Consider the following 9,889-nt stretch of genomic DNA (forward strand, 5'->3'; position numbering starts at 1 on the left):
AGTTTCCTAAGCTGCTTTCAGAGCAACCTAAGTGCCTGCTTTATTTACAGGCTCTGCAGGGAACCTACTGAAGGCAGTGCTATTAGTGATTGATCCAATTAGAGCATAGACATAATCAATGAAGAAGTGCTTGGTGGGCCCCAAGTATGCAGAGTGCTGGTGAGAATGATGTGAGTGCAAAAGCATAGAGGGTCAAGGGGATGGAAAAGAGAAAACAAAATCCTAGATTAAGGCATAGAAGAACCATCCCTCTTTCTGCAACATCTCAGATGGGGTTGTGTGTCCTTCAGGGGCTTAGGACAGTACTAGCACACATCAGGTATTCAAAAAGTGTTTATTCATTGAGTAAACAGGACAAATGGAATTAAACCAAGAGATAAACCCATTGTTATTTGTTTAAAAAACACCAATGGTCTGTCAAAGAAAAGAAAAAATTTCATATCTGGATCTTTGTGCTGAGATTTTTGGCGGAGTCCGCCTAAATAATTGACAAACATGAAAGTCACAAAGAAATATAACCTGTATCTTTTGTTTCCTACCAGGATAGTGAGATCCTTGCCTTCAGAGCAGCAAGCCAGTCAGGAGTAAGCCATACCCTTCCTTGAGTATGGAAGGAAATCCGATGCTGCTTGCAGGATCCTCTCTTGGTCCCAGTCTCTTAAGAACACAGACACTACCCATGAAAGTGCCATTGCACTTTGTTCGTGCAGCCTTTCACACCAGGTAACCAAGTCATCTGAGCAAACTTCCACACTTTTGAGTAAGAGAGGGAGAACAGTTTGGGAGAAATCCTGGAAGATCAACCCCCTTAATAAACTGTGTGTGTGTGTTTGTGTGTGTGTTATTACAACTTTTCAGAAGTGCATTTTCCTTCTATAGTCAAATGCTTGTATCCATGAGAAAGATAAGCTGTGTGATCATACCACAATCATCACTTTATTTGATGGTCAAAAGAATTTTTTTTTGCCTGATAGTAACACCTATAATGTTCTCTAAGCAGGATGAATTATTCCATGCTCGTACACATTACAAGCCCCTGCGGTATTCCTTTTCCCACAAGATTGCAATTACGTGTTTTTATTTGTCTTTCCTTAGTGAGTGTCTTGGAAGAATATACCACGTCCTGTTCATCTTTCTGTCACCAGAACCACCTAGAGCTCTGGACATGTACAGGGGGATCAGCAAGTGTTTGTAAAGCTGAGTGCCGGAAAACATGGAGGGAAAATGAGGGAAAACATGGAGGGAAATGAATGAATGGGTATTTAGAAGAGAGTGTGAATGAAGGAATGAGCAACGGAATGAACCTAACCTGTTGAAGCAGCTAATTTCGGCAGGTGATCCTTTTCAATCTGGAAACCATCCTCTTCATTCAAACCCCCAGGGAGAATGGGAACATAGTTGAGAGAGAAGATGTATTTATGTCATTTTCACCTTTCAGACTCAACTGTCCTCCAAAGTAACCCACCCCACCTGGAACTAAAACCTGTATTGTGAGCTTAACCTTTCACATGTGTTCTCAGGGCTTGCTAGCCACAATCACTCTCTACCAAGGAAGCACTATAGGAATGCAGCCAGTAAGGCTGTTACAGCAAGATATTGAGCTTTATTGTGCAAATACAAGCCAGCACTCAACAAGTTAAAAAAAAAAAAAAGAAAAAAGGATTTTTTAGTTCTTAGACTCTGTCTGGGCAGCAAAAAGCAAAGTATCAACTTGGCAACTGGCCACTTAATAAGAGCATAAGTTTGAGGGCCAAACTGACATTTCAGAGTAACATCAAAAATCTAATATATTTACATATATCTACATATCTCTGATTGATGCCCCATTGCATTTCATTTTGAACTGTGAGTCCCAGGCTCAGCCTTTACCAAAGCCCACCAGTGCTCCCTGCCACATTTTTTTGTTGTTTGTTTGTTTTATTTTTTTGAGATGGAGTCTTGCTTTGTTGCCCAGGCTGGAGTGCAGTGGCACCATCTAGGCTCACTGTAACCTCTGCCTCCGGGGTTCAAGAGATTCTCCTACCTCAGCCTCCCCAGTAGCCAGATTATAGGCATGTGCCACCAGGCCCGGCTAATTTTTGTATTTTTTTAGTAGAGACGGAGTTTCGCCATGTTGGCCAGGCTGGTCTCGAACTCCTGACCTCAAGTGATCTGCCCACCTCAGTCTCCTAATGTGTTGGGATTACAGGTGTGAGCCACCACACCCACCCCCTCGCCCGCCACATTTTCACAGACGATGAAATGACTGCACTGTCAACATGAAGCAGCAACTCCAAGAACCATGTGCCTGCTTGGCGGTCTCCATTCCGGAGGGGCCTTGTGAAAAATGACGTATGAAACGTGTGGGGTATAGCAAGAGAACAGACTTGTTCTGCAGACTCACAGAGAAGCAAAACCTGAGCATTGTAACAGCACTTGTTTGTACGAACCATTTGCTTTCTAGAATTCTTTACCCCTTTTAGTTACTCAGTTAAGATCCTTCAATTTGCTCTTCTTGTTTTCTTCCATTTTGCAATGAAGATATTATTAATGTTCATATATGTGGAGAGAACTTTTGTTTTAAAGATCAGGTCAAAAAATTAGCAAAACTTGGCCGGATGTGACCAGTGCCTGTAATCCCAGCACTTTGGGAGGCTGAGGCGGGCGGATCACCTGAGGCCGGGAGTTCGAGGCCAGCCTGACCAACATGGAGAAACCCCGTCACTACTAAAAATACAAAATTAGCCAGGCGTGGTGGCACCTGCCTGTAATCCCAGCTACTCAGGAGGCTGAGGCAGGAGAATCACTTGAACCTGGGAGGTGGAGGCTGCAGTGAGCTGAGACTGTGCCATTGCACTCCAGCCTGGGTAACAAGAACAAAACTTCGTCTCAAAAAAAAAAAAAAAAAAATTAGCAAAACTCAGCCCCACCAAGTCTAGCCAATGATAACCATTTCTCCAAGATTAGGAGGTATGTTTCTGGAAGAACATTAAAGGTTGACTTGGGAGGAAGTCAGGATAATGCCTTGTGCTAACCATTTTACATCCCCAGAGATATAGGTGTTTTTTTTTGTCAGCAAATCTCTTTCAGGTCTATTATTCCATTTAATCTTACAATATACTCATGACTTACAGTTGTTCTTGAGCATACTAGAGACTAGAAAATTGGCTATAAAATGTGTTAATAGTCATTTACAAAGCAGGAATCATGAAGTTAGAGGAATATTAAAACTCAACAGGCCTTTGAGAGCCAGTCATCATCTCTCATTCTCAGACATGGTATCCAAGTCCCAAGAAGGTTAAATGACGCACCCAAACTCACATAGCCAGCAAAAATCAAAGCCTATTTTAATTTTAGATGGCCAATCTTTGTCCCTAAAGATAAAATTACTACTGGACAAAGATGGAAAATGACAAGCCATTTGCAAGGAAAAACAAAGCCAGGACAAAAGTTTGTCTTAGGACAATTCCAGCTATATTCAGTTGGCGGAGGTGCAGCCTTCTATGCCTGATGCCACAAGAGTGGGATCTGCTGTGTATGCCTCCATCTTGCTTTTCACAAGTCCTTCCGGGTTTCTCAACCTGTATCTATTCAATGCTCAGAAAAGGGTCTGTTTTCTTTGTTACACACTAGACTTTTTTTTTTTTTTTTAGCTAGATGTTTTTAGCTCTATTTTTAATAGCTTTATTGGAAGTATATTTTACATATCATAATATTCAATTCAATAATTTTTAGTAACCTTACTAAGAAGTACATCATCACCATAGATCAGATTTAGAACATTTGCATATTCCCTAACAAACTCCCCCAGACCCCTTTACCTGTAATCCCCATTCCAACTGCCTGGGAAGGACTGGATCTTTCTAATACAGCTATGAAAAGAAAGTAAAACAGAAGCAGTCGATTTTTTACATTGAAGTTGTTTTGACCTGCTATAGTCTCTCCCTCCAGAGAATATTTTGCATCCACGAAGGCAATGTTATCATTATACTGGTTTATCTCTTAGGGAAGGTCATGATTGTCTTTGCTGGGACAATAACTCCCACTTAAGCGCTGAGATGTGACTGAGTCCCTCCACTGCCCCATGAGCCTGGGTGGGCAAGACTGCTAATTCTTCTGGCTGTCACCCTTCCCTCACCCGCTCTAGGTCATCTCTGTTTATTTGGCTAAAGGGTTAAGATCTAGACACAAGGAAGATTGCCCCATACCCCTTTCTCAGCTCACTTAAAAAGCTGTTTCCTTTCCCACCTGACAGGCTCAATGCTCATACACCCCCCATTTTCCTGGCAAGGGAGAACTGAGTGTGTGGGAATCAAGCTAGCTGCCAGCTCTTGTCCCGATGGCAGGCTATTTCTGTGGGCCACTTTCGCTTGCTCTGTCCCGTGCTTCTTCCCCACAGTATTTTCATAATGACAGAGCCCAGGAACAACCCACAAGTCCACCCATAAAGAAACAACCAAACACATCACTCACTATACATTTCTATATAACCATTTAAAATATGCTATAGAAGAATATCTAATGATAAAGAAAAATCTTCTTGATATGGTATTAGGGAAAGAGGATACAAAATTAAAGATAAAGCATGAAATCCATCTGCAACCATTGCATTCGCATGCACGAGTCTGCAAGTGTGTGTATCAAACATATCTAAACACAAAACACCAGAGTAGCTACAGAAGAGTGGTTATGATCTCTGCGTGGCAGGATTATGGGTAATTGATATTGATATATGTATGTGTTTCTGAATTTTTCAAATGTTCACAAAGAATGAATGCTACTGGCATAATGAGAAAAAAAATTATAAATGTTACAATAAAAAGAAGGAAAGATCATCTCCCTGGGCTAAAACAACGTCTTCCTCTTGTTTGCTGTAGTCCAGGTGCACTGTCAGCACCAGGTTCCTATTATTATTAACATCACTGTTATTACTGTGCTAATCACAGTGTACATAACTCCTTCCTCTGTGCTAATCATCTGCCACACCTGGGAGACTGCTCTTGGTTGAGGAGACAAGGAATCCTGAGTAGACAGACAGTTTGGACGAAGTTCAGAGATGAGTTAGCCAAATGATCAAGGGAGCGGGGAGGATTGTTGCTGGCGAAGAGATGAAAGGATCCGTTTTTATAGCCCTGCTGAGCAGAGACGGGGCGGGTGGAAGGAGACTTGAAAACGGACCCAAAACATATGAAAATCATGAGCAATAAAGTGTGAGGAGGGAGCCAAACAGAGCCTGGTCCACATCGGTAATCGGATGGTCCACTGAACAGAAATATAGAGCATGAACAGCAAGGAACATCAAGGCATCTCCCGTTGGCACAGTCCATTCTGGCTCTGAACCTGAATGATTCAGAAGGGAAGGGAAAGCCCCACCATTCAGTAAGTAGAACATGATGTTGCATTGTACTGAAAAGCCCTCTGGCTTCACATAGGAACGTGAGCCTTCAATTTCACATTCCTTAAAGTGAGGAGAGGCTCTTCTGGTGAGAAGCCCAGATGCAAAATGCATCCATCCATTCCAGACTAGGCACTTCTGCAGCAAAGCTCCCAGTGCCTTTCGCAGCCTCAGAGAGCTGCGTAGCTCTGCTGCTTTGACCAAGGGACCTCTGTTATTTATTTATCTTTCTCACACACACTCATTCAGAAGGATTTCCTCAGAGGCTTCTGTTGCCCGGTTTTGTGTTAAGTTTAGCTGACAAGTGAGGCTAAGCAAAAGATTTGATCTTTGCCCTTAATGAGAGTACACAGTAATGATGAGGTCAAAAAGATGACCTTTCTTAGGTGTTGCTGGCGATGCTCTGGCACCTCCTGAAAAACTCAGGGGCCCAGCGCCTGAGGAGTATGAAGAAACAGGGCAGCCCTAGGGAAGACAAGGGGGACCCGTGAAACAAAGCAAGTCGGCGTAACCAAGTTGAAGTGTCACTTCATTTTCCAAGCTCACAGCAAATATCCATTACTATCCCCAAAGGAGAAGAACCTAAATGCAAGTGTGGGAGGTTATAAGGAGATAATTTTTTATCTGATTTTTCTCTCAAGAAGATAATTCCGGTAATACGGAACTTGAATGCAAAGGTAAGAGACAGGAATCAAGGGAGATCTGTCGGTATCCTATTACAAGGATGGGTGAAGACAGTAACAACACGAATGAAGCGGTGGCAATGAATTTGGGGAAAGCAATGGGTGAAATGCCACTCTAGCATGGACCCCAGAAAGTTGGCGATGGCCTTGCTGCTGTGCCTGGCTGTCTAGAATTACTGACAGATTGGTATTGGTTCTAATTAGCACTTGGGAAGTCAAAAGGGAAAAGCTAGGGCTTCAGGGAAGGTGAAGGTTTTATTTCGTATGTGTTGGCTTTAGAGTCTGAGCAAACCAGCTATTTACCCTTGGAGGCCATTAGAAATGTAGCTCTGGAGCTCAAGGGAAGGGTTGGGTCAAGAAATGTAGATTTATTAGTCAATCCACACCCCAGCGCAAGATAATAAAATCATTCAGGGGATAATATATTGGAAATAAAGGAGTGCTGGCTGGGCACAGTGGCTTATGATGGTAACCCAGCACTTTGGGAGGCTGAGCTGGGAGGATTGCTTGAGCCCACGAGTTCAAGACTAGCCTGGGCAACATGATGAGACCTACTCTCTACCAAAAAAAAAAAAAAAAAGAGGGGGAGTACTGAGAAGAAAACCTAGAACAGAATCTACTTTTAATGGATCATATTTGGTATATGTAGTGTATTCAGAGGAAGAACTGACAATAAAAATCTCAGAAGTGCTGAAGAGGTGGGCTACAAAGAATAGCCATAGAATTAACTCATTTCATTCAATATGCACACAAAGAGTTTTCTCTGTGTTTCTGGGGATTATTAAAAAAAAAAAAAAAAAAAAAGAGGCCGGGCGCGGTGGCTCAAGCCTATAATCCCAGCACTTTGGGAGGCCGAGACGGGTGGATCACGAGGTCAGGAGATCGAGACCATCCTGGCTAACACGGTGAAACCCTGTCTCTACTAAAAAAAAAAAAAAAAAAAAAAAAAAAAAACTAGAAGGGCGAGGTGGCGGGCGCCTGTAGTCCCAGCTACTCAGGAGGCTGAGGCAGGAGAATGGCGTAAACCCAGGAGGCAGAGCTTGCAGTGAGCTGAGATTCGGCCACTGCACTCCAGCCTGGGCGACAGAGCCAGACTCCGTCTCAAAAAAAAAAAAAAGAATAATAAACGGACACTGACATCAAGATGCTCATGATCTAGTAAAAGAGGAAATAATTGCAATTGCAAACATAAGAAATGCTAAGAGAGGTAAGAATTTATTAGAACAAAGGAGGCAGTGATAATTCAACTCGGGAGGGGCAGGAAGGGCTTTTGAAGGATAAATAAGTGTTAACCAGGTAAATAAAGAGGGAAAATTTATTCTAGACCACAGGAACAGCGCATGAGAAGGCAAATTTCTTGTGTTAAAGGCATGAACAAGGTCTTGATGGATGGGTACAAAGATAAAAGTATTAGAACGGGTGAGCAAAATTTCATATTGATTTGGTTTGCCTCAATGGTTGTATCTTATTATTTCCAAGCTGTTCTCACACCCAGTGTCAAATTGAAGCAAATTACTTTCTAGATTAAGTCCCTCTAGAAAAGGGGTCTTCAAATGTGGCTGCATATTAGAATCACCTGGAGAAGTTTTGAAGCAATTAAATAGGATCTAGGGGAAGGGAGGTGTGGAACTTAGGCTTCTTCTATGTCTTGTGATGATGATTCTATTCTAGATGATTCTATTGCATGGAGAGCACTAGATCTCAAACTTCACTGGGCGTTAAAATCACCTGGAAGGCTAGTTAAAATACAGATGCTGGGTCCCCAGTCCCAGAGTGTCTGATTCAGTAAACCTGGGAGTGAGTCTGAGAATTTACATTTCCAACAAATTCCCAGGGGACTTTGAATTTTAAAAAGTAAGGTAACTAACAACGTAAAAGGTGCATAAAGTGATCATGCCTCAAAAGAGCACCTTAGAATAGCAGCCACAGGTAAATCAAAAGTAACTGCATTTTTTTCTCCTTACCTTCTGAATCATGTTCCTTGTATCAGCTAACTATGGCCAAAGTAATGCTGTATAACAAATTACCCCAAAATTCAGTGACTTGAAGCAACAGCAATTTATTCTCAAAGATCTGTGAGTTGGTGGGAATCAGATGAATTCAGTGGGTCTTCACACCATTTCACGTAACTCTAAACGTTTTCCTTGAACCATTAAGCCCAAGCATATTCTTATGTTAATGACATAAACACAAATATTGAAGAAAACATATGTGAAGTCTCTTGATGCATACGCTCAGAAGTGGCACATTATGGCTATGGGTCCTTCTTTTGGCCAAATCAAGTCACATTTTCCATTGTTGGGGCAACTGCAAAGCCACAGGGCAAAACATGTGCAAAGCAGGAGTAGCAAAAAATTGGGGCCATAATGCTATCTACTCTATTCCTCTCCTTTACCATGAAGTGTATTATATTTTAACTTTAATTCAAAGTTCAGTGTCCTGCCTCTCAACCAGCCTCTAAAGGAGCCTGTTTGTTCTTGGATTATGTAAAGAATCTTAATCATCTGAATATCCTATCTCAATTCCTGATCAATCTTTTAAACTTATTGGAAATCAGTTTAAAAGATTTATTTTCTTCTCCTCCCTAGACAAGTAGTTAAAGCAATTTTCTATGTATCTTATACACAAACCCACAAGTATACACACAACACTTATAACAATGACCATATACTTTAAAAACCCTAGAGAAAAAGGTATTGTATAAAATTAAATGATCCTTTTATTTTCCAACATAGCATTGTCTTTTCTCTCTACATTTTGCCTTAACCCTGTACAGAGAGTTGAAAACAGCCGTGCACCAAGAAATGGATAGAAGTACGTGTTGTTTTAATTCCTTTTTCTGTTGGATTTATTCTTCCTTCTATCTTTCATTTTATTTGGTGTTATAAGTTGAATTGTGATATGATTTCTATGTTTGTCCCTTCTAAATCTCATGTTGAAATGTGACCTCCGATGTTGGAGATGGGATTAGTGGGGGCTTTTTAGGCCATAAGGGTGGATCCCTCTTGAATGGCTTGGTGCTGTCCTTTCAATAATGAGTAAGTTCTCACTCTCACTCTGTTAGTTCATGTGAGATCCGGTTGTTTAAAAGCATGTGGCATACCACCATCCTCACTCCTACTCTCATCATGTGACACACCTGCTCCCCCTTTGCCTTCTGCCATGACTGTAGGTTTCCTGAGGCCCTCACCAAGAACAGATGCCGGCACCAGGCTTCCTGTACACTCTGTAGAACTGTGAGCCAATTTTTATTGAATTTTATTCAGGTATAAAGGTACCTGAAGGTGTGCAAGAAGCTTTGGAACTGGGTAATGGGGAGATGTGGGAAGAGTTTCTTTCTTTTTTTTTTTTTTTTGAGACGGAGTCTTGCTCTGCCGCCCAGGCTGGAGTGCAGTGGCCGGATCTCAGCTCACTGCAAGCTCCGCCTCCCGGGTTCACGCCATTCTCCTGTCTCAGCCTCCCGAGTAGCTGGGACTACAGGCGCCCGCCTCGTCGCCCGGCTAGTTTTTTGTATTTTTTAGTAGAGACGGGGTTTCACCGTATTAGCCAGGATGGTCTCGATCTCCTGACCTCGTGATCCGCCCGTCTCGGCCTCCCAAAGTGCTGGGATTACAGGCTTGAGCCACCGCGCCCGGCCTGTGTGGGAAGAGTTTCAAGGGCTCAGAGGAAGATAGGAAGATGAGGGAAACTTTGGAACTTATTAGAGATGGGTTAAATGGCTGTGACCAAAATGTTGATAGAAATATGAACAATGAAGTCCAGGCTGATGAGGTCTGAAATGAAAATGAGGAAGTTATTGGGAACTGGAGTAAAGGTCACCTCACCCGTGTTA

The sequence above is a fragment of the Trachypithecus francoisi genome, unplaced genomic scaffold (genome assembly GCF_009764315.1).
Source record: "Trachypithecus francoisi isolate TF-2019V2 unplaced genomic scaffold, Tfra_2.0 Lachesis_group20, whole genome shotgun sequence".
Lineage (NCBI taxonomy): Eukaryota > Metazoa > Chordata > Mammalia > Primates > Cercopithecidae > Trachypithecus > Trachypithecus francoisi.